Here is a 25572-nt window from a genome sequence, read left to right on the forward strand (position 1 = left end):
TGCATATCTGAAACCATATTTTACTGTATGATGGATTTTATACTCTATCTATTAATTATGTATACGTAAAATTTATTTTTGATATATTTTTTGTGTTGTTTATGCACCTAAAAAGTCCCATTTCAATCTTCCCATATTTGTCTATTAATTAAGGGATGTGGTGCCTCTGATATACAGGTGACAGGTAATATTGAAAATTCTCAATGGGAATACTAGTTCTAGGGGCCTGAATAGACCACAAAGGATTCCCTTAATTTGCAGGCATTTCCCCTCACTTCCTGTTTGGCTGTGGGAGAGAAGGTGAAGAGAAATCTCTGCAATTGGACATAAAAAATGAATAAACAATCTTACTTGGGTTCCTTGCTCTATCCAAAATAAAAATAAAAATAAAAAAAGGTTTGCCTATAGTTCTACTTTAAATATATAGGGCTAGATTCACATACCTTTAGGCGGGCGTAGCGTGTCTCCTATACGCTACGCCGCCGTAACTTTGAGAGGCGAGTATGGTATTCTCAAAGATTTTGCCGCCGAAGTTACGGCGGCGTAGCGTATTAGGGCCGGCGTAAGCCCGCCTAATTCAAATATTGAAGCTGTGGGCGTGTTTTATGTATATTAAGTGTGACCCCATGTAAATGACGTTTCGATCGAACGGCGCATGCGCCGTCCATGGACGTATCCCAAATGACGTCGGCAAATCGTCAATGCTTTCGACGTGAACATAAATTACGACCAGCCCCATTCACAGACGAGTTACGCAAACTACGTAAAATTTGAAAAATTTGACGCGGTTCCGACGTCCATACTTAACATTGGCTGCGCCATCTTTTTGGTGGTTTATCTTTACGCCTGAAAACCCCTTACGTAAACGGCGTATCTTTACTGCGACGGCCGGGCGTACGTTCGTGAATAGGCATATCTAGCTGATTTACATATTCTAGGCGTAAATCAGCGTACACGCCCCTAGCGGCCAGTGTAAATATGCAGTTAAGATACGACGGCGTAGGAGACTTACGCCGGCCTTATCTTAGCAACATTTAAGTGTATCTCAGTTTGAGCATACGCTTAAAGTTGCGACGGCGCTGATTCGGACTTACGACGGTGAATCTACTGATACGCCCGTCGTAAGTCTACCTGAATCTGGCCAAAATATTTATTACCGGTCTTAGGGCTGGGTCATACCAGATGCAGTCCAGTGTGTTTTTAATCTGCCCCAAAAAATGCATGGACAGTGTTTAACATGGATTTCAATGGCCCTAGTGCGTGAGTTTCAGTGTAGTCAACAAAATTAGAGCATTTTGTATTTTGTGACAAAACGCACATGCAATCAATTGAGATGAAGAAAAAAAAAACGGTAGAATGCACCAGAACGCATAAAAAAACACACCGGAACACATCTAAAACATGCATAAATACATCCGGAATACAGAAATTGTGGTGTGAACAAGCCGTAAAGTAGAACTCCAAAATGTTTTCTTCTAGTTTTGGACATATCTTTTAACTCCTTCCCGCCACTGCCTCCTGGCCCTTTAACAGCTTCTAAATGATGGGAGGTAGGCATTCAGGTCATGTGACCGCTGTGATTGGCTGTCACGGTGGTCACATGATCGGAAAGCTCCCGATCGCAAGTATGCATCAACATTTTTTTTCGATCCCCACCAGTGATTGTGCAGGGCGCATGCTCTCAACACAGAAACTGTTTACATATGTGGCCTCTTGCCGTTAAAGCCCACCCACCGAGAGGCCACATATATGCACCATGTCGGCAGGAACTGGTTAAAGGGGATACCTTGACACCAATGCTTTAGGTGAGATTGCCTTCGATTCCAGTAGACTTTCACTTACTTCCTGGTGGGGACAGGAAGTGCAGAGAAATCTCAGTTACAGAAACCTGACAACTATTAAAACCTTTTAATGCTCCATCCAAAACTGGAAAAAAAAATTGTCAGGAATTCCATCTTAAAGCGGTGGTTCACCCTCCTTCACATCATTAGACCATTACATTCGGCATCGTAGCGCGAGCTACGGTATGCCGGTCTTAAATTTTTAATCCCCGTACTCACTGTGCTATCGATGATTGAAGAATCCGACTCCTGCGTGGAATGGGCGTGCCTATGGAGAGGGAGGATGATTGACGGCCGGCTCTGGCACGTCACGCTCCCCGAAGACAGCCGGAGTAGGTCTCGGGTCTTCACGGCGCCTGCGCACAGGCTATGCTCAGGCGCCGTGAATAGCCAAGCCTATTTCGGCTATTTCCGGAGAAGCGTGACGTGCCAGGGCCGGCCGTCAATCACCTTCTCTCACCATAGGAACGCCAGTTCCCCGGAATCTTCAATCATCGATAGCACAGTGAGTACGGGGATAAAAAATGTAAGACCGGCATACCGTAGCTCGCGCTACGATGCCGAATGTAATGGTCTAATAAAAAAAAACATTTTTTTTTTTTTTAACAGGGTGAACCCCCGCTTTAACAGAGAGGGCATTACATTACAAGAAAGAACAGGGGGGCTGTGGTTTTGTGCTGTCTTTTACTGTTCTAGAATTTATACACTTGATATTATAAGCCACATTTTGCCCACAAATTGTTAAAGATGTTGAACATCTTTGCAACATTGTAAAACAAAGTATAACTAAAGGCAACTTTTTTTTTTTGTGTTTGGATAAAGTGGAGAGGGATTAGAGCACCTGTCATAACCCCTATAAGAAGATTCACTCTCTCTATTTTTCCTGTTGACTGTTATCACCGAAAGTGAAATCCCAAGTTTTGGGCTCTCACTAGGATGAGAGGGGATATCCTGCATTAGAGACACTAACTCTGGTGACAACCAGGGATTCCATTACTTTAGAGCAGGGGTCTCCAAACTTTCTAAACAAAGGGCCAGTTTACATACCTTTAGGCTTGAGGGGGGCAGACTGTGGCCATTAGGAGTAGAAATTGCCATGGCGACAGTGGGAGAAAACAGTGCATCTTTGGCATTAGGGGGAGAAATAGTGCCCCATTGTTGGTGCCAGTGTGAGGAATAGTGCCTTATCGTTGGTATCAGTGTGAGAAATAGTGCCTCATTGTTGGTATCAGTGGGAGGAACAGTGCCCCATTGTTGGTGTCAGTGGGAGGAAGAGTGCTTTGTCGCTGATATCAGTGGAAGGAATCGTTGGTGCCAGTGTGAGGAATAGTGCCTCACCATTAGTGTCAGTGGGAGGAATAGTGCTGCCTCGTTGGTGTCATGGGGAAAATAGTGCTCCATCGTTGGTGCCAGTGTGAGGAATAGTGCCTCACCATTAGTGTCAGTGGGAGGAATAGTGCTGCCTCGTTGGTGTCATGGGGAGAAATAGTGCTCCATTGTTGGTGCCAGTGTGAGGAATAGTGCCTCATCGTTGGTATCAGTAGGAGAAATTGTGCCCCATCGTTGGTTTTATGGGGAGGAATAGAGCCCCATTGTTAGTGTCAGTTGGAGGAATAGTGCCCCATCATTGTTTTCATGGGGAGGAATAGTGCCCTATTGTTGGTGTCAGTGTGGGAAATAGTACCCTGTTTTATTGTTATTAGCAGGAATTAGACCCCATTATTGATGCCAGTGGGAGCAATAGAGTCTTGAATCGGTGGAAGGAAAAGTGGGCCGGATAAAGGCAAGCAAAGGGCTGCATCTGGCCCACGGGCCACCGTTTAGAGATCACAGCTTTAGAAAGATTTATTTTCCATTCGTGCTTTGACTATGGGACAGGGGATGAAGGGAAATCTCCTCAATGGAAAAAAAAACTGGCAGGGGTTATAACCCTCCTTTACTCTTTGCAAAACATTTTGAATTTAGTTCTACTTTAAAGCATGAAGCAGGGGTTTCAAACTGGTGTCCCTCCAGCTGTTGCAAAACTACAAGTCCCATCATGCCTCCGCTTGTGGGAGTCATGCTGGTAACTGTCAGCTTTGCAATGAATGCCTCACGGAACTTTTAGTTTTGCAACAGCTGGAGGGCCGCCAGTCTGAGACCTCCTGGCATACAGTATAATAAAGCAGTTCCCTGAAAATGCACCTCTGACATATCACAGAGCAATACGTGTTCCTATATGTTTTCAGTATACATTTATTCTTGTAAAAATCTTATTTTACCAAGTCAGTTTTTTTTAAAAGTATCTCGGCAAACTATCACATGTATAACAGGTATTTAAGTGGAAACAAATATAAAGAATCAAAACAAACAATGATGAATTTAACACAAAAGCACCTAATAAAAAACATATACAAAAAAAAAACATAACAAATCATAAATACGCATAGTTTCTCCAGCTATGTATCAACTATAAAAAGTAAACAATAAAATGGCTGAAAACTCTTGGTTTTAAAAGCAAAGGCAAAATGTTGCGATGATATTATTGCTTTGTGTGTGTTTTGCCTAGAGATTGTGTGACAGCTTGTGATGACATTAGAGAAGTTTGAGTAAAAGACAGGTCTTTCTTACCAGATGATCAGGGCCGCACAGACAAGTAACATAGAACGGCTGAAGTTTCCAGGCTCAGACTTGCAGCGAAGGCCTGCCTGTGACATTTTTTTCCTCTGTGTTTTTATGTAACAGGAAGCTACAGTATAGTCAGCCGGGCGTGTACATGTGGGTGGTAATGACAAAGGCAGATCCGGTGATTTAAAGCTACATTTACTGCAAATTGTGGATTTGTTAGTGATACAATCTGGCTGGCTGTTGAGTGTCACTTGCATTACATAGTCCAAGTTCAGTAACTGCACCCTCCTATATGCTAATCTGCTCTTTTATTATGGGGACAGGCTGAATCAGTTCTACGACTTCAACATCAAACTGCACGCATATATTCATTTAAAGGGACCGCGTATAATGCATGCCATTTACATGCACACAAGTGCATTATAAAATCATCATTTCATTTAGCAAGTACAGAAATGTTGTGCAAAGTAATAATAAAAATAAAAATAAAAAAAAATAATCCTTTTACAGGTCATGATTGGATGTTTGAAATGATTATACAGTAAAACCTTGGTTTGCGAGCATAATTCGTTCCAGAAACATGCTTGTAATCCAAAGCACTTGTATATCAAAGCATTTTTTTACAGGGTATAAGGGCCCTTTCACACCTACGGACAAACAGTCCGTTTATTACAAGTCCGTTTACGGACTTGTAATGTATCCCTATGGGATTGCAGACGTTAGCGGATGATGCATCCGCTAACGTCCGCAACCATCCGCATCCGCAAAGATCCGCTTTTGCGGACGGAAGAAAACCCTATTTTTCTTCCGTCTGGCGGAACGGATCGGATGAAGACGGACACACGGTCCGTCTTCATCCGATTCCCCATAGGGGAGAGCGGAGGAGAGACAGGGCGGTCTCTGCACAGTGTGCGGGGACCGCCCTGTCCGCCGACAGCTCAGCAGGGATTAAAGGAGGAATCCCTGCTGAGCCAAACGGGCTAACGGAGCGGATCAATACGGATCCGCTCCGTGTGAAAGAGCCCTAAAAGAGAAGAGAGGCTCCTCTAAGGCCCCGTACACACGACCGAGTTTCTCGGCAGAATTCAGCCAGAAACTCGGTCGGAGCTGAATTCTGCCGAGAAACCCGGCCGTGTGTACACTTTCGGCCGAGGAAGCCGACGAGGACCTCGGCGAGGAAATAGAGAACATGTTCTCTATTTCCTCGTTGTTCAATGGGAAATTTCGGCTCGGCGGCTTCACAAGGAACTCGACGGGCAAAACGATGTGTTTTGCCCGTCGAGTTCCTCGGACGTGTGTACGGGGCCTCAGTGTAGCAATAAGGTGCTAAATGTTGTACCTTCATTAAATGTAAGTGTATTGCTACGCTTAAGCCATGAACACACGATCGGTTTGTCCGATGAAAACAGACTGATGGACTGTTTTCATCGGACAAACCGATCGTGTGTGGGCCCCATCGGTGAAAAAAAATAGAACACGTTTTACATTTTTCCTATGGCTAAAAAAACGATAGAAAAATCCGATCGTCTGTGTGGAACTCCATCGGAGAAAAATCCACGCATGCACAGAATCAAGTCGACGCATGCTCTGAAGCATTGAACTGCACGTTGTAGTGTTTTACATCACCGCGTTTTGGCACGGTCGGATATTTGACTGATGGTGTGTAGGCAAAACTGATGAAAGACAGCTTCATCGGATATCCGTCGAAAAAATCCATCGGATTAGATTCCATCAGATATCCGATCGTGTGTACAGGGCTTAAAAGGCTCCTCTCTTTTCTTGTATACTCAGTTGTGACATGACGCTACTCTTATATCAAGACAGCGCTTGTATATCAAGGCAAAATTGATTAAGACATTTTGCTTGTCTTGCAAAACGCTCTCAAACCAAGTTACTCTCAAACCAAGGTTTTACTGTAGTTAGAAAAAAAGTATGCACTTGTAAGGCTGCATTCACACCTGAGCGTAGCGTTTTGCGGCATTTTTTACCACGTTTTGCCGCGATTTTTGCGGCGTTTTTTACCGAAATTTGCCGCGATTTTTCACAGTGGTTTTTACCGCGATTTTGGACAGGTCTAGGGTCACCAATGTTACAAACAGAAAAACGCCCAAATACGCTAAATTCGAGCGAAAAAAAAAAGGGTCCAGAACTTGTTTGAGCTTTAGGCGTTTTGGAGTGGAGATGTGAACCATCTCCATTGAGAATAATGTATTTTTTCCCCTCTAGCGTTTTGGAGCTTCATGCTTCAGGCGACAAAACGCTCAGGTGTGAATGCAGCCTAATACTGTCCCTCATTTTGAGCTAATCTATATAGTTGCACATAAAATACACTACTTATCTATCAAAAAGTGTTTTAAAGTGCTAAACCATTCATCCAATCTCTAAATGGCTGCATTTGTAAATGTCTAAAAGTCAATATAAAGGAATAGTAGTGGTATATAAAAAAAAACACTTGTGGGTTTACCAATAATTTGTCTGTACCATTCTCCTTTAAGGGGGTGTGACGGGGGTGTGTCCTATGCCTACATACTTTTGCTAATAGTTGTCCCTCATTCCAATCTCAGAAAGTTGGGAGGTATGCAAACGGATCACATTGAATGTCACGTTGAATGTGTCACATTCAATGGTGATAATGCCAAATGCAAAGCTTCCAACTGTCCCTGATTTGGAACAATGTCCCTCTGTCCCTCTTTCCTCCTCATTTGTCCCTCATTTTGGTCTGATCTATATAGTTGTATATAAAATGCATTTTTTATCTTTCAAAACGTGTTTCCCAGTGCTAAACCAATTTCATCTGGATTCTAAATTGCTGCATTTGTAAATTCTGAAAGCCAATATAAACGAATAGTAGTGGTAAAAAAAGCACTTGTGGATTTAACCAATCTTGTTTTTTGTACAATTCTCCTTTAAGGGGGCGTTGCAAGGGGTGTGTCCTATGCCTGCATACTCTTGCTGACTGGTGTCCCTTATTCCCATCTCAAAAAGTTGGGAGGTATGCCAAATGCATGATGCCGTTTAAGCTTTGCATGGGCGGCTGCATTTCTGTGTTTAGGTGGGCGATCGGGGTGTAGGTGGTAAAACTGAGGCTCAATGCCTGCTTTTGCTGCCTCTGGCCAGCCAAAAGAACAAATCCCATACCTCCCAACTTTCTAAGAGGGAGTAAGGGACACTTTCTACAAAACGTATGTAGGCATATGACATGCCCCCTTAAAGGAGAATTAACCCAAAAAATTGATTAGTTAAACCCACAAGGGCTTTTTTTTAACCAATACTATGGCTTCTGATATTTGCAAATGCTGCATTTGTGCTCGCTCCCGAGTCCTGCTGCTGCGTCCATTGACACAGACAGCAGGACTCTGCCCCACCCCCAGCTCCCGTGTCACTGGATTTGATTAACAGCAGCGGGAGCCAATGGCTCCTGCTATCAATCTATCCAATGAGGACCCGAGACAGTGTCTGGAGCTGCTGGACTTGTTTCCGTCACTGGAACGATTGGGTTCAGGTAAGAAAATAGGGGCTCTAGAGGGCAGCTGCAGCACATGAGGTTTTTACCCTTAATACATAGAATGCATTGGGGTAAAAAAACTGTGAGACTTTACAACTCCTTTAAATCACAAACAAAAATACGCTACCTTGAAACTAAAATAGTAACTAGGTTTGTGGCTAGAAATAGAAATTGACTAGAAACAAGAATAACGGCATGCCATGGGGGCAAGCCTAAACAATCCTTTCATATTGCATCCAGTCAGGCGGGCCCTTGCACAATATAGTTGATGGTATGAAGCAATGGACTCTGCAACACTGTGCTATGGTCACATACCAAGTGGCCAATTAGCTGCCGCCAGCTTGCACATGGGCAAAATTTGTCAGAAATGCTGACCCTGGACACAGTGGCTAAGCACCATTAAGGGGTGTGAAACGCGTCAGTAGATTATCCTCTGTCTTTGATTGTTGTATGGACTGATTTTATTCAATAAAGACTATTTTCACTGGAGTGTGGCTGCTCGGATCTCCTCTATCACATGGACCCTGAACGCAAACTCACTGCCTCCAGTTTCGCTCAGAAATTCTATTCGCATGTAAGATGAGCAGTTACATGCAAAGAGTTGCAGCGTCAGCCAGTGGTTTATACAGTGTACAAATCTGACAGCCTTTGTTTGAACATTTGGTACCATGGGTAAGAATCTAGAGCTTCTCATCGGCGGCTGCCCCTGGTGTCTCACGGAAGAACAGCTTACTATGCAGAGATGTTGGGCCAGATTCACAAAGAAATACGTTACGCTGCGGCGGCGTAACGTATCCCATTTACGTTACACCGCCGCAAGTTTACAGCGTAAGTGCTTGATTCACAAAGCACTTACCTGTAAACTTGCGGCGGCGTAGCGTAAATCCGCCCGGCGCAAGCCCGCCTAATTAAAATAGGGCGGCGACCATTTAAATTAGGCGCGTTCCCACGCAGAACGTACTGCGCATGCTCCGTCCCTAAAATTTCCCGACGTGCATTGCGCTAAATGACGTCGCAAGGACGTCATTGGTTTCGACGTTAATGTAAATGGCGTCCAGTGCCATTCACGGACGACTTACGCAAACAACATATAATTAAAAAATTGGATGCGGGAACGACGGCCATACTTAACGTTGGTTAGACCACCTAGAGGGCATGCTTAGTTTTACGCGACGTATCTCTACGGAAACAACGTAAATTTAGAGCGACGGGCAAAGCGGACGTTCGTGAATCGGCGTAACTAGTAATTTGCATATTCTACGCCGACCGCAATGGAATCGCCACCTAGCGGCCGGCCTAGAATTGCAGCCTAAGATCCGACGGTGTAAGTCACCTACACCTGTCGGATCTTAGGGCTATCTATGCGTAACCTGATTCTATGAATCAGGCGCATAGATACGACAATCGTATCTCAGAGATACGATGGCGTATCAGGAGATATGCCATCGTATCTCTTTTGTGAATCTGGCCCGTTGTCTTCTTCAGTTTCAGTGAATTCCCTTCACAGTGATGAGAAATCTAAAATGCTACATTTATCACTAAAACAGAAATCCTCTAATTGGGACACCTGTTCTGGTAACAAGCAAAAGGGGATTTCCCCTCGGTTTGGAGAGAATTCCTCTCACTTCCTGTTGTCCCACAAGGGCAGGAAGTGAGGGGTAATCTCCTGAGGGGGAAACAGGTAGCAGTTCTAATTGTTCCTTCCTCCAAGAAATTAAATAATAAAAAAAAGAATGTTTTGTCTTTGGTACATGTAGGGGATTTATTTACTAAAACTGGAGAGGGTATGGCAGCCAATCAGCTTCTAAATTCAGCTTAAATTTAATAAAGCTTTGACAATAAAACCTAGAAGCTGATTGGTTACTATGCAGAGCTGCACCAGATTTTGCATGCACCAGATTTAGTAAATCTCCCCCACATACCTCCCAACTTTTTGAGATGGGAATGAGGGACACCAATCAGCGAAAGTATACAGGCATAGGACACACCCCCATGCCACGCCCCCTTAAAAGAGAATTGTACAAAAAACAAGATTGGTTAAACCCACAAGTGCTTTTTTTGTTTTACCACTACTTTTCCTTTATATTGGCTTATGGAATTTACAAATGCAGCAATTTAGAAATCAGATGAAAGGTTTAGGGCTGGAAAACACTATTTGATAGATAAAAAGTGAATTTTATATACAACTCTATAGATCAGACCAAAATGAGGGACAAGTGAGGAGGAATGAGGGGACAGAGGGACTCGAAATCAGGAACAGTTCCTCGAAATCAGGAACAGTTCCTCGAAATCAGGAACAGTCCCTCGAAATCAGGAACAGTTCCTCGAAATCAGGAACAGTCCCTCGAAATCAGGAACAGTTCCTCGAAATCAGGAACAGTTCCGTGAAATCAGGAACAGTCCCTCGAAATCAGGAACAGTTCCTCGAAATCAGGAACAGTTCCGTGAAATCAGGAACAGTCCCTCGAAATCAGGAACAGTCCCTCTAAATCAGGGACAGTTGGGAGCTATGTCCCCTATTGTTACAATGGATACATATACACTACGGCCCGGATTCAATTACCTGGGCGCATCTTTATGCGGACGTAGCGTATCTTATTTATGCTACGCCGCTGCAACTTAGAGAGGCAAGTGCAGTATTCACAAAGCACTTGCTCCTTAAGTTGCGGCGGCGTAGCGTAAATTGGCCGGCGTAAGCCCGCGTAATTCAAAGTAGGAAGCAGGTGGGCGTCATCTATTTAAATTAAGCGTGACCCCATGTAAATGGCCGGTCGAACTGGGCATGCGCGCGCATGCTCAGTATCACGTCGAATTTTCTCCCTAAGTTACGCCGGCTCAATGCCTGTGACGTGAACGTAACCTACGCACAGCCCCATTCACGTACGACTTACGTAAACGACGTAAAAAGATACGCTTGTGCCGACGTCCATACTTTGCATTACCGGCGCCTCATATACCAGGGGTAACGTTACGCCAGACGTAAGCCTTACGTAAACGGGGTAGCGGGCGCAAGTACGTTCGTGAATCGGAGTATCTAGCTCATTTACATATTCGACAAGTGAATCAACGGAAGCGCCCCTAGCGGCCAGCGTAAATATGCAACCAAGATACAACGGCGTAAGAGACTTACGTCAGTTGTATCTTGGAGAAATTCTAGCCTATCTGATTCTTTGAATCAGGCGCATAGATACGACGCCTCACATTCGGACTTACGACGGCGTATCTGGAGATACGCCGTCGTAAGTCCTTTGTGAATCTGGGCCTACAACTGTAGCTTTGTGGAAATAATAAAAAAACACGTAGAACGTAAATGCTGCTTTCTGTTTATTTTGAAAAAGCTTCTGCAATCACGTTTGATATACGCGCAAATGTATGTCACAAACACCAACAATCCGAGGCATACACACAAGTAATGACCATCTTTTGGATGAATCACGGTGACAGACGAATGATACAATCCCATAGCTCCCAACTGTCCCTGATTTGGAGCATTGTCCCTCTGTCCCTCTTTCCTCTCATTTTGGTCTGATCTATGTAGTTGTATAGAAAAAGCACTTTTTATCTTTCAAAAGGTGTTTCCCAGCGCTAAACCTTTCATCCAAATTCTAAATGGCTGCATTTGTAAAATTTAAAAGTCAATATAAAAAAATAGTAGTGGTAAAAAAAAAGCCCTTCTGGGTTTAATTAACTTTTTGTTTTTTGGTTAATTCTCCTTTAAGGGGGTGTGGCAGGGGGCATGTCCTATGCCTACATACGTTTGCTAGTAGGTGTCCCTAATTCCCATCTCAAAATGTCGGGAGGCATGCAATCCAGAGGCCACACAGGCTAGGACAATCCTTCTTACACACCTCCAACTCTACAATGGAAATATTATGAATGACAGTTAAATTGTATTTACTTAGTGATTAAATAAGGTGAATGCATTGACCAATGTTCTTGACAATCGATCACTAACCACACCTTCTTAATGTTCCCAAACACCTACCACACCTAGGAGGGGGGGCAGGCGATAACATACAAGAGGGGGATGCATCACTAGTTATACACAATAAGAATTGTGTTTAAAAATATTTGTTTTTCAAAGGTTTGGCTGATTTTCCAAGTGGTGAGTGTGGTCAGATCGATGTTTGTACTTGGCAGTAGTGACAGGAAAATCCAAAGGAGCAGGATGGAAAATCTCTCTTGGACAAACAAAATTGTAACTGTGAACGTGGTTTTCATTCGGGAAAAAGTGTACATGTTGTAATGAAAACTGTTTAATGGATTGCATTCAGATTGAAGGATGAAATAAGGCATGGGTCCTCAAGCGGTGGCCCTCCAGCTGTTTCAGAACTACAAGTCCCATGAGGCATTGCAAGGCTGACAGCTACAAGCATGACCAGGGCCGTTTTAAGAGCATCATGGGCCCCTGGGCAAAGTAATGCTCTGGGGCCCCTACAATGATGACAGTGCAAGTAAACAGACATTAAGTAGGTAGGAGGAAGACTGCCTCCCCTTTGCATTTATCACTCTCAGTGCCATCATGGGGGCCCCCAATTTCAGGCAGTGTGGGCTCAAGGACCAGCTGCTTTGGGGAAAGTGCAGGGGCCCCCCATGCAGCTAGGGCCCCTGGGCAGTGCCTAGGTGTGCCCTCTCATTAAAGGGGTGGTTCCCCCTAAAACAAATTTCTAACAATACATTCGTAAGACCCGTTACACTGCGGGTAGGCTGGCTTTTGTTTTGTTTTTTTAGTACATACCTCGATCTCGGCGTTTCGTTCCTTGGCGGTGGGCGTTCCTAGTTGATTGACGTTCCTCCGACGGGCACATACGTGACGTCACGACTTTCCGAAAGAAGCCGAACGTCGCTGCGCAGGCACCGTATAGAGCCGACTCTATACGGCGCCTGCGCAATGACGTTCGGCTTCTGTCGGAAAGTCGTGACGCGCAGTATGCGCCCGTCGGAGGAACGTCAATCCACTAGGAACGCCCACCGCCAAGGAACGAAACGCAGAGATCGAGGTATGTACTAAAAAAACAAAACAAAAGCCAGCCTACCCGCAGTGTAACGGGTCTTACGAATGTATTGTTAGAAATTTGTTTTAGGGGGAACCACCCCTTTAAGACAGCTCTGAGCATGACTCCCAAGGGCAGAGGCATGATGAGATTTGTAGTTCCACAACAGCTGGAGGGCCACAGTTAAGCACCCACGAAATAAGGGCTTTGGAACAAAATTTGTTGACTCAATGATGACAAGAAAAACGATCTTTCACAATTTCCATTCAAATGCAAATCTAACTACGTATGACCAACAATTAGAAGCAATTCCAGAGTCACAGGAGCCCATGAACGTGAAAGATTTAAAGTACATGTAAACCCAATCACTAATATTACTAATATTTCACATAAGCTATAACAGTCTAAGGTTCAGGAGGACAGTATTTTCAATATGAAGCCAAAAAAAAAACTGGGACATAACTTCGAATTAGCAAAAGTTCAAAACTAATCTTAGAAAGTATGGGCTAGATTCAGGTAGGGGGACGTAATTTAGTGCGGGCGTAGCGTATCCGATTTACGCTACACCTCCGCAACTTAGACGGGCAAGTGCAGTATTCACAAAGCACTTGCTCCGTAAGTTGCGGCGGCGTAGCGTAAATCAGCTGGCGTAAGCGCGCCGAATTCAAATTGAGAAGAGGTGGGTGTGTTTTATGCACAGTTCGTGAAAGAATCCCAGTGCGCATGCTCGAAATTCTGCCGCAAAGCCCTATTCGCAAACGGCTTACGCAAACAACGTAAAATTTTCAAAATTCGACACAGGAACGACGTCCATACTTAACATTGCGTACGCCTCATAATAGCAGGAGCAACCTTACGCCAAAAAAGCCTAACGTAAACGACGTAAAAAAATAGCGCCGGGCGTACGTAAATTTGTGAATCGGCGTATCTACCTAATTAGCATATTCCTTGCGTAAATCGACGGAAGCGCCACCTAGCGGTCAGCGTAAATATGCACCCTAAGATACGACGGCGTAAGACTTACGCCGCTCGTATCTTAGCCTAATTTAAGCGTATCTGGTTTCCAGAATACGCTTAAATTTACGACGGCGTAGATTCAGAGTTACGTCGGCGTATCTACTGATACGCCGGCGTAACTCTCCGGCAATCTAGCCCTATCATTTTACTGAAAAAGTAGTTGATGCTTGGAATAGACTTCCAGCAGAGGTAGGGAGTCCGTCCACAGTTTGTGGATTCAAACAGGCTTGGGATAAACATAGATCTATAAATCAGACAATATATATATATATATATATATATATATATATATATATATATATAAAGAAAGGTAATGCATAAATAAATAAATAATAAAAAAAGATAATAATAATGTATAAATATAGGTTCCTTAAAAAAATTTTCACACTTTTTTAACTCTATTAAACATAAAAAAGTGCAGAAATGTTTTGACGACCCCATCGTATATATATATATATATATATATATATATATATATATATATATATATATATATATATATACCGTACATATATATATTTATATATATGACATGTCAGACTCCATGGACCCCTTGGTCTTTTTTCTGCCATCACCCTTCTATGTTTCTATACTAAAGTGATCTTTGTAGATCTACATTTTTCATTAAAATAGTACCCGATGCGCAAGCCATGAAGACCCTTTTGAGGCTCCTACTGTTACAGCAGGTGACAACGCTCTGTACCTGTCTTCTAGTTGTGCTCTTGGTTGTCACGCTGTCCCTGGAGCTTCTAACGGAGGGAGTTTTAACCCTTATTACACTGTCTCCATCCAGAAAAGCCCACACTGAGAAATACCACATAGCCATCACTGGAATATGGGCACGCAGACAGGGGGTGGCTGCAAGTAGCTGCAGGAGATCAGCAGCATGGAGTTAGCACACAACAGTGAAAAAAGGTGAAAACTATTTTTTTATTAGAAAAAAAAAAGGGGCAATGGTTTATAAGACTACATTTCGATGACTTAGAATGTACTAAGCACAACATATAACAGAGTAGAATGAGCCAAACATAGCAGCCAGCCCCAGCCAGTCCTATATGTCACCCGTAAGGGACACAACTACCATACACCAAGCTCTTCCAGCCCGCCACATTGCCACTTGTGTGACCTATTGGGGGATATTGTATACAGGAAGGCACTGTGAGCATATTCGGCACTGGGACAGGGAGAAATTGGAGAGAAACATTGTACTCACAGTGATTTCCTGGATAAGTGTACAGTGAGGAGGGAACTGTCAGCATTTCTCTCTTCATTCCAAGCACCGCACAATAGATGACTCTTTTATAGACACCTGACAACACCTGACAACAGGGAGGGATGTACTGAAAAGCTCCACTCCCCCTTCTCTATGAGGAAACACTCAACACACAGGGAAGAAGAAAGCATCCAGCACCTTCCAGGAACAGAAGTTACAGGAACCGTACCTGTCTGTATCAAACAATGACTTCCTTTAACTCCTGGGTGACAGAACAGGGAACATCAGCTGAAGAGGACGTGCAGCACCTGACTAACAATTATTCATCCCATATTAATAAAAATCTAGAGAGGCTTTATCATTTGTTGTTTTTTTATTATTATTATTATTATTATTATTATTATTATTATTATTATGATCAGGATTTAAAAAATAAAATAAAAATTACAATTAAAAAATGAATAAAATATATATTTTTTTCCTATTTTAGCCTACAAAAAAATAAATGAAATATTGCATATAAATAATAAGGCCTGATTCCCCCCACCCATGCAGATTGCAGTTAATGCATATTCTGGGAGGATTTTGCATTTTTTCTATACAGTGGAACCTTGGATTACGAGCATAATCCGTTCCAGGATAAAGCTTGTAATCCAAAGCACTTGCATATCAAAGCGAGTTTCCCCATAGAAGTCAATGAAAATGAAAATAATTTGTTCCACATTGACTTCTATGGCATGCAATACCGCATGTATACTAAGATGCTTTAACCTGCCTGGCAGTATCCCCGAGCGTGACTCGAGGTGGGTTTTTCATGCTGTGATCGGTATCCCCGAGTCACGCTCGGAGTAGCTGTGCAGAGTGTGCAGCGGCGCGGCTTACCTTTCGCAGCATCCACAGACAAGTTACTCACCTTGTCCCTGGATCCTGCGATGCATCCCCGCTGTGTGAGCGAGCGGGACCTCGCTCGATTCACAGTGTCCCTGTGTGCCGCCGATCTCCGTTCCCTGCGACGTTACAACGCACGGGGGCGAGGAACGGCGCCAAATTCAAAAAAGTAAACAAACACATTACATACAGTATACTGTAATCTTATAGATTACAGTACTGTATGTAAAAAATACACACACCCCTTGTCCCTAGTGGTCTGCCCAGTGCCCTACATGTACTTTTATATAATAAAAACTGTTCTTTCTGCCTGCAAACTGTAGATTGTCCAAAAGTGTCCCTTTATGTCAAAAATGGTTTAAGAGCAGCTAGAAAACAGCGATAATAAATTACAATCACTTGCAGAAATGTGCGATAGCGATTTGTGGGGAAATTCGTCATAAAAAAAAAAAATAATGACAGCAACAATTCTGCAACTGAGAAAATTTCAGTGATTTTGAGTTGATTACATTATTGAATAATTTTTATTATAATTATATTATTATTTGTTATAATTATTTATAATTATTTATTATATTATAATTTATAATTTTGTTTTAAAAAAAAAATCATACCCGGGATGCCTATTAGATTCTTGTTTGGTCAGATTTAAGTGAGTTATTCCTAAAAATTACAGGCCTACAGTATAAAACGCCAAATTTCCTTGCAAAATAGTTGTACCGCTTTTGGTACGTAATTCCAGACAGAATCATACCGCCAGGGAGGTTAACCGCCCTACCTATAAAAAATCACCGCTCAGCGCTCAGGTAATGACAATTTAAGTCTGTGAGCAAGAATAAAATAGTGCAATAAAACTTATAAATAGACAGCAGCTGCTTAAAACAACATCAAGCATGAATAAAAAACAATATTAAAAAAACTCTCCAAAAAACAAAGGGCCAGATTCACATAGGTTAGCGGATCTTTAGATCCGCGTAACCTATGTGATTTAAGATCCGCCGCCGCAAGTTTTTGAGGCAAGTGGGTAATTCACAAAGCACTTACCTCAAAACTTGCGGCGGCGTATGGTAAATCCCCCGGCGGAATTCAAATTCCGCGGCTAGGGGGAGTGTACTATTCAAATCAGGCGCCTTCCCGCGCCGATCGAATAGCGCATGCGCCGTCCGGAAATTTTCCCAGCGTGCATTGCTCCAAATGACGTCGCAAGGACGTCATTTGTTTCGACGTTTACGTAAATTACATCCATCCGTATGCGCGAACGACTTACGCAAACGACGTAAAAAATTCAAATTTCGTTGCGGGAACGATGGCCATACTTAACATTGGCTGCGCCTCATAGAAGCAGGGGTAACTATACACCGGAAAAAGCCGAAGGCAAACGACGTAAAAAAAAAGCGCCAGGCGGTCGTTCCTTTCGGAATCCGCATATCCCCTCATTTGCATAATCGTTGCGTAAATAAACTGAAATGCCACCTAGCGGCCGGCCTGGAACTGCAGCCTAAGATCCGACGGTGTAACACAGTTACACCTGTCGGATCTTAGGCATATCTATGCGTAACTGATTCTATGAATCAGTCGCACAGATACGACCAAAATATATCAGATTTAAGGCGCATCTGATTTTACAATTGAGGTGAGTGCAACCCCAAAAGGGTTGAACCCCCCCCCCCCCACATGGTGAAGAGCTATTTGGTGGAAGGTGCACTGTCCAATCGATCATATTTCCAATCACCTTTGTCCTCCTTTTGCACCACTGTTGTTTCCTGTATGAACATTATACGGAAGTCTGTCAAACTGTGGTTTGATTGAAGCGCTGCTATAGTTTTATTGTGGACTCAATGGCCCGGATTCACAAAGCACTTGCGCCGACGTATCTCCAGATACGCCGCGTAAGTGCAAATATGCGCCGTCGTATCTGTGCGCCAGACCCACATACTAAGATATGCCTAAAAACAGGCTTCATTCCACCGACGTAACTTGCCTATGCCGGCGTAGAGTGGGCGCATATTTACGCTGGACGCATGTGGCGCTCCCATTGATTTTCCATTCAAATATGCAAATGAGGGAGATACGGCAATTCACGAACGCACGTGCGCCCAACGCAAGTGCGCGTAAGTTATACGTATGTCGTAAAGTTATGCCCCATAAAGGAGGTGTAACTCAGCAGCATCCATGCAAAGGGCTGCACCAGGGAACACAAGCCGGCGTATTTTACGTAGTTTACGTTGGACTTGAATATGGCTGAGCGTAGGTTACATTCACGCCGTAGGCAGTGATCCAACGTATCTTAGGGAGTAGTTCCGACGTAATTCTGAGCATGCGCACTGGGACGCGTCCACGGGACGGCGCATGCGCCGTTCGTTATATGTATCTGTCTGGCGCTCGGCCCATCATTTGCATGGGGTCACGCCTCATTTGCATGGCTCACGCCCACTTCCACCTACGCCGGCTTATGCCTAGGAAACCCAGCGCAGTCTTGGGAGCACTGGCTTTCTGAGTTCAGTGCTTGCCTCTCTGCGCTGCGTCGGCGTAGCGTACAGGAGATACGCTACGGCAGCATAAATGTGCGCCGCTGTCTGTGAATCCAGGCCTATGTTTTTTGGAGAGTTTTTTTATTATTGTTTTTTATTCATACAATATCGCATGTCACCAGAGGTGTCGGAGAGACTCAGAAATACTCGGAGACCATTCGGCTACACTTGGAATCCACCGGAAAGGCTCGGAAACACTTGGGAACTGAGTATTTCTGAGTGTTTCGGAGTATTTTCAAGTGTTTCCGAACAGCTCTGAACGTCACCTCTGGCCAAAGGCAGTACTGCACACCGCCTAGGCTTGAATCCTGTCAACACTCGCAACCCGAGTCAGGATTAAAAAAATAAAATTGCTCGCATTGCAAAACGCTCGTTAACCGCGTTACTCGCAATCCGAGGTTCCACTGTACACATTTTTGATCCATTGAAGTCTATGGAACCAAAGACATAACCTGCTGGTCCCTGGCCCTATTCCATAAAATGCCCAGATGTGAACATGACCCATAGGAAACTGTATTTAATGGACCGTAGTGTGTTTCAGCAAAACTAAAAATACACTAAAAAATGTGTAGCAAACCCCTGAGGGAGCTGCTTTTGTTTGTTCAGTCCGTTACTCTGTCTTTTAACCCCAATGAACTGTCCCAGCCCCTCTGGAACACCTAGCAATGTGATTGATGGAATAAATCAACCGAAATACACAACACAGTTCTGTTTGTAGTTTACTTGAAGAAAAGTAAAGTTCAGGTTAACATTAGTCAGCCAGGACCTGTGTAAGTACCCAGGACTTGGATGAAAGAAGTTTAAAGAAAACAGTCAGGAACACTATGCAAACAACAAAAGCAATAGGTAACAATATGCAGTGGCGTAATTTTCATGGTCGCAACAGTCGCAGCCGCGACTGGGCCCTGTAGTTCCGCCAAGTCCGGGGGGCCCGCCGGGGGGCCCGCCACCCACCCGCATGAGGGACACAGTCAGTGGGCATCTCCGCTGTTTGTCTCTGAACTCAGTGTGTGAAAAGCTTGGCCGGCATGTGAGAAAGGTCCCGCCCACCTCCTAGATCAGCTTGTGTGATAGACGCACATGAGCTGATCTAGGAGGTGGGCGGGACCTTTCTCACATGCTGGCCAAGCTTTTCACACTGAGCTCCAAGATGCCCGCTGACTGTGTAATATCCAGGTGGGGGGCGGGTGACACCGCTGCCCTGTGTGCCTCACGGCTCGTGCCGCGGCTGTGTCCCTCAGCGGAGCGGGAAGGAACCCGCCGCCCCCTCCTCTGTTTACATCCACAGAGGAGGAGGAGCCCGCGCTCGAGGGACACACCGCTGTGTGTATCAACTGCTAAGTTTGGACGTCTGAGTTAGGCTGGGTTCACACTACGGTTTTCCCGTCCGTCAGCCGCATACGATTTATATGAAAAACCGTATGCGGCTGAAACGGACGGGAACGTATGGAACCGCACACATGTGCGTTTTCCATTGACATTAATGTTAAAGGAAAACGTATGCGTTTGCCATACTGTTTTAAAAACGACCGCAAAACCGTGGTTGAACACGGTTTTGCGGACGTTTAAAAAACGTTTTGCCAGCAAATCGTACGCACCCGGATGCATCTGAGTGCATACGATTTGCAATGCATTCTCTATCTATACGTTTTCCCGTCCGGGCCCGTACGTTTTCAATACTGAAATCGTATGCGGCTGACGGACGGAAAAACCTTAGTGTGAACCCAGCCTTAAGGTGGGGAGCGTCTGTACTACTGGGGTCTGCCCTAGGAGAGGTTTGCACCAAGGGGGGGTCTGTAACTAAGGGGGTGTCTGTTACTGAGGGGGTGTCTGTAACTGAGGGGGTGTCTGTACTGTACTGAGGGGGTGTCTGTACTGTACTGAGGGGGTGTCTGTAACTGAGGGGGTGTCTGTACTGTACTGAGGGGGTGTCTGTAACGAGGGGGTGTCTGTAAATGAGGGGGTGTCTGTACTGTACTGAGGGGGTGTCTGTAACTGAGGGGGTATCTGTACTGAGGGGTGTCTGTAACTGAGGGGGGTCTGTAACTGAGGGGGGTCTGTAACTGAGGGGGTGTCTGTAACTGAGGGGGGTGTCTGTACTGAGGGGTGTCTGTAACTGAGGGGGGTCTGTAACTGAGGGTGGTCTGTAACTTATGGGGGGGGGTCTGTAACTGATGGGGGGGTCTGTAACTGTTGGGGGGTGTCTGTACTGAGGGGTGTCTGTAACTGAGGGGTGTCTGTAACTGAGGGGGGTCTGTAACTGATGGGGGGGGTCTGTAACTGATGGGGGGGGTCTGTAACTGATGGGGGGGTCTGTAACTGATGGGGGGGTGTCTGTATTGAGGGGGGAATCTGTAACGAGGGGGTGTCTGTAACTGAGGGGGGTGTCTGTAACTGAGGGGGTGTCTGTAATGAGGGGGTGTCTGTAATGTTCTGAGGGGGTGTCTGTACTGTACTGAGGGGGTGTCTGTAACTGAGGGGGTGTCTGTACTGTACTGAGGGGGTGTCTGTAACAAGGGGGTGTCTGTAAATGAGGGGGTGTCTGTACTGTACTGAGGGGGTGTCTGTAACTGAGGGGGTGTCTGTACTGAGGGGTGTCTGTAACTGAGGGGGGTCTGTAACTGAGGGGGGTCTGTAACTGAGGGGTGTCTGTAACTGAGGGGGGTCTGTAACTGAGGGGGGTCTGTAACTGAGGGGGTGTCTGTAACTGAGTGGGGTGTCTGTACTGAGGGGTGTCTGTAACTGAGGGGGGTCTGTAACTGAGGGTGGTCTGTAACTGATGGGGGGGGGTCTGTAACTGATGGGGGGGGTCTGTAACTGATGGGGGAGTGTCTGTACTGAGGGGTGTCTGTAACTGAGGGGGGTCTGTAACTGAGGGGGGTCTGTAACTGATGGGGGGGGTCTGTAACTGATGGGGGGGTCTGTAACTGATGGGGGGGTGTCTGTATTGAGGGGGGAATCTGTAACGAGGGGGTGTCTGTAACTGAGGGGGGTGTCTGTAACTGAGGGGGGTGTCTGTAATGAGGGGGTGTCTGTAATGAGGGGGGTGTCTGTACTGAGGGGGGTCTGTAACTAATGGGGGGGTGTCTGTATTGAGGGGGGTCTGTAACTAATGGGGGGTGTCTGTAACTGAGGGGGTGTCTGTAACTGAGGGGAGGGGGTCTGTACTGCTGGGGGGTCTGTAACTGAGGGGATGTCTGTAACTGAGGGGGAGGGGGTCTGTACTGCTGGGGGGTCTGTAACTGAGGGGGTGTCTGTAACTGAGGAGGGTATTTACTGCTGGGGGGTCTGTAACTGTAATTTGTCGGTAAGTCAATCAAGTGACAGAGCTGAGCAATCAATGCCAACCTTCACCACTGTGCCTCTTACTGATCCCATCCACCCACCACTGATCTCATCCCTATCCCCCCCCCTATTACTTCTACAACAGAGGGGATGGGGGATAGGGATGAGATCAGTGGTGGGGGGATGGGATCAGTAAGAGGCACAGGTGGTGGTGGGAGAGGATGGAACCACCGCTGCCACCTCCCTCAAGTACCACTGCTGGTACTTGAGGGGGGTGGTAGTGGTGATACTTGAGAGGTGGTGGCAGAAGTGGTACTAAAAGGGGGGGTGGCTGTGGTGGTACTTGAGGGTGGTGGTGCCATCCTCTCTCACCACCACCTGTGCCTCCTTACTGATCCCATCCCCCCCACCACCACTAATCTTATCCTTACCCCCCCCCCCACCACCACTGATCTCATCCCTATCCCCCCCCCCCATTACTTCTACAACAGAGGTGATGGGGGGTAGGGATGAGATCAGTGGTGGGGGGATGGGATCAGAAAGAGGCACAGGTGGTGGTGGGAGCGGATAGCACAACCACTGCCATCGCAGCCACCCCCCCTCAAGTACCATTGCTGTCACCCCTCCTCAACACTAGCACTTCCACTGGTCCCATTCCTCCTCCCTACCAGCACTGTTACTGATCCCATTCCCCAGGTCAGATTTAATTGATCCTATGATTGCTTCATAGGATCAGCAACAAATGTATTGCTTCATTTATGTGAAATCCCTGGTGATATGGCCAGTCCCTCTGCTTTCCTATTAAAAACTTACCACACTAGGCAGGAGCACACAGCATGGTTAGTACACTAGTTAGGCTGGTAACTCTGTGTGCTCTCCACCAATGATCAATAAATGTTTTACTTTGTTGTACAGTGTAAAAAAAAATGAAGTATCAAAATCATGCTTTTCGGGGGGGATTTCTTGCACCGGGGCCCTGAAGTTTCTAGTTACGCCTCTGAGAATATGTACAGATTAAATAGACTTCACAATAACTTTTGGTGTGTGTGGGATGCTGTGGCTAAAGGGGAACCCCAGGCCGACCTACAATGCTTCTAGTACACACCCAGTGAAATGATCTCAATAACCCTGGTGTGTCCCCTTTAAGAGCAACCTCTGTAATGTCCTGGAGGCAAAGCTTTGCATTTTATTATCTAAATAAACATTACCCCTGGGTCTATGAGGCGTACGCAATGTTAAGTACGGATGTCGGGTCAGCGTAGAATTTTCCGTCGTGTACGTAAAACGTTCGCGAATAGGGCTTTGCGTAAATTACGTTCACGTCGAAAGCATTTACTATTTGCGGCGTGATTTTGAGCATGCGCACTGGGATACCCCCACGGACGGCGCATGCGCCGTTAAAAAAAAACATCATTTACGTGGGGTCAATAGGAATTACCATACAACACGCCCACATCTTATCTATTTGAATTGCGCGCCCTTACGCCAAAACAGTTACACTACGCCACCGTAACTTACGGCGCAAGTTCTTTGTGGATACGGAAAATACGCTGTAAGTTACGGCGGCGTAGTGTATCTGAGCTACGCTACGCCGGACTTTAAGATGTGCCGAGGTACGTGGATCTGGGCCAATAACTTTTGCGCAAACCAATCAACATATGCTTATTGCGATTTTTTTTTACCAAAAATATATAAAAGAATATATACCAGCCTAAACAAAGGAAGCAATTTTTATAAATTATAGCAAAAAGTTAAAATATTGGCCCAGATTCTCGTACGAGTTACGCCTGCGTATCTCCAGATACGCCGTCGTAACTCTGAGTCTGAGCCGTCGTATCTTGGCGCCTGATTCAAAGAATCAGATACGCCAAAATTTCACTAAGATACGACCAGCGTAAGTCTCTTACTGCGTTGTATCTTAACTGCATATTTACGCTGGCCGCTAGGGGCGTGTACGCTGATTTACGCCTAGAAATATGTAAATCAGCTAGATACGCCAATTCACGAACGTACGCCCGGCAGTACAGATATACCGTTTACGTTAGGCTTTTCCCGGCGTAAAGTTACCCCTGCTATATGAGGCGTAGATGAGGCGTACCAATGTTAAGTATGGACGTCGAGCCAGCATCAAATTTTTCACGTTTTACGTCGTTTGCGTAAGTCGTTCGTGAATAGGGCTGGGCGTCATTTACGTTCACGTCGAAAGCATTGGCTTCTTGCGGGTTAATTTGGAGCATGCGCACAGGGATATTTTCACGGACGGTGCATGCGCCGTTCGTAAAAAAAACGTAATTTACGTGGGGTCACAATAAATTTACATAACACACACCCATATCTTCCTCATTTGAATTAGGCGGGCTTACGCCGGCCTATTTACGCTACGCCGCTGCAACTTTGGTTTGCGAATACGGCACTTGCCTGTCAAAGTTGCGGAGGCGTAACGTAAATAGGATACGTTACGCCCGCACAAAGATGCGTGCTTCTACGTGAATCCGGGCCTCTGTGTTTTTTTCAAAATGTGTTGCTCTTTTTTTGTTTATAGCACAAACAATAAAAAACGCTGAGGGGATCAAATACCACAAAAAGAAAGGTGATCGGGAATTGGGCCTCCCAGTTCCTGAACATTAGTACTAGACTCCAACCAATGGCTCCTGCTGCCCGAGTGCCTGTGTGAAGATAAACAGGAGAGGAGAGAAGAGATCTAACTTTGCACAGCACTAGATCGATTGAGGACTCGGGTAAGTATTTAGGGAGGTGGGAGAGGACAGAAAACTGTAAAATGTTTTTTACCTTATTGCAGGCAATGCATTAAGGTAAAAAAAAAACATTTTGTTTTAAAGCTCCATTCACATCTGGGCGTTTCAGGATTGTGGCAGGATTGTTGCGATTCAATGGCACCTAAAATGTGCTGCGGCTTTGTGGCGAATGTCGAAATTTTTTTCGTGCTGGAATCACAGCAAATCACATTGCTTAAAGCTTGTTGCCCAAAAAGGAGCAGGACATGACAGACACTCATGGCAAAATCGCACCACGTTTTAAGTTCCATTGAAAATAATGGCACCTGAACCTGCGTTTTGCCATTGTAGTGCGTTTTGAGACCACAGGCAGAATTGCAGCAATTCTGCTGCAATCTCAAAACACCCAGGTGTGAATGGAACATTGGAACAACTTGAAATCCCTTTTTGAACAGAAAGGACTTTATAAAAATGCATTTGTTCTCAGTTATCTAACATGCATGGAAATGTGTAATTCCACAAGAAGTTTTAAGGCCAATTCACACTGCAATGCAGGAGTGCTCCGGCCTCTCTGCATTGTCGGCTGCCTTTGAGGCAATGTGATTTTTTTTTTTGTTGTAATAGCTTTATTTGAAGTGTATGTAGCGCTACCCCCATAGGAGCCGCTTAATGTATGTTTGGTTCTGTACTCTGCCTCTTAAACCCAAGAATGGTCTTAACCCCTCTGGCACACCTGCTTGGTAATAATAGTGTAGCAACAGAGAGAAAACACAGTAATTATAAACCATGAAGTTTACCGAGGCCCTGGGTTCCGTCACATCACCAACTGTGGTAGTAAATAGAGACTCACACACAATATCAATAAACCACTTGTACATGTTTACTATGGTAAAGAATAACATAAGAAAATGGTACGAGTAACAAATGAATAAACACAGATTATGATTGGCAGGAAG

General features: G+C 45.0%; 1 protein-coding gene across 2 annotated transcripts in view; it reads right to left on the reverse strand.

Annotated features, from left to right (window-relative positions):
* ZC3H12A (zinc finger CCCH-type containing 12A) overlaps window positions 1–15280 on the reverse strand; it is a 42300-nt gene extending 27020 nt beyond the window's left edge. The window contains exon 1 of one of the 2 annotated variants that reach the window (XM_040337233.1): window positions 15178–15280. The gene's annotated coding sequence lies outside the window, so the exon portion shown is untranslated. Of the gene's footprint in view, window positions 1–4451; window positions 4897–15177 lie in introns of those variants that run through there. The other variant, XM_040337234.1, reaches the window with a different exon arrangement.
* Window positions 15281–25572: the final 10292 nt, after the last annotated feature.

Source organism: Rana temporaria, chromosome 2 (assembly GCF_905171775.1).
Source record: "Rana temporaria chromosome 2, aRanTem1.1, whole genome shotgun sequence".
NCBI lineage: Eukaryota > Metazoa > Chordata > Amphibia > Anura > Ranidae > Rana > Rana temporaria.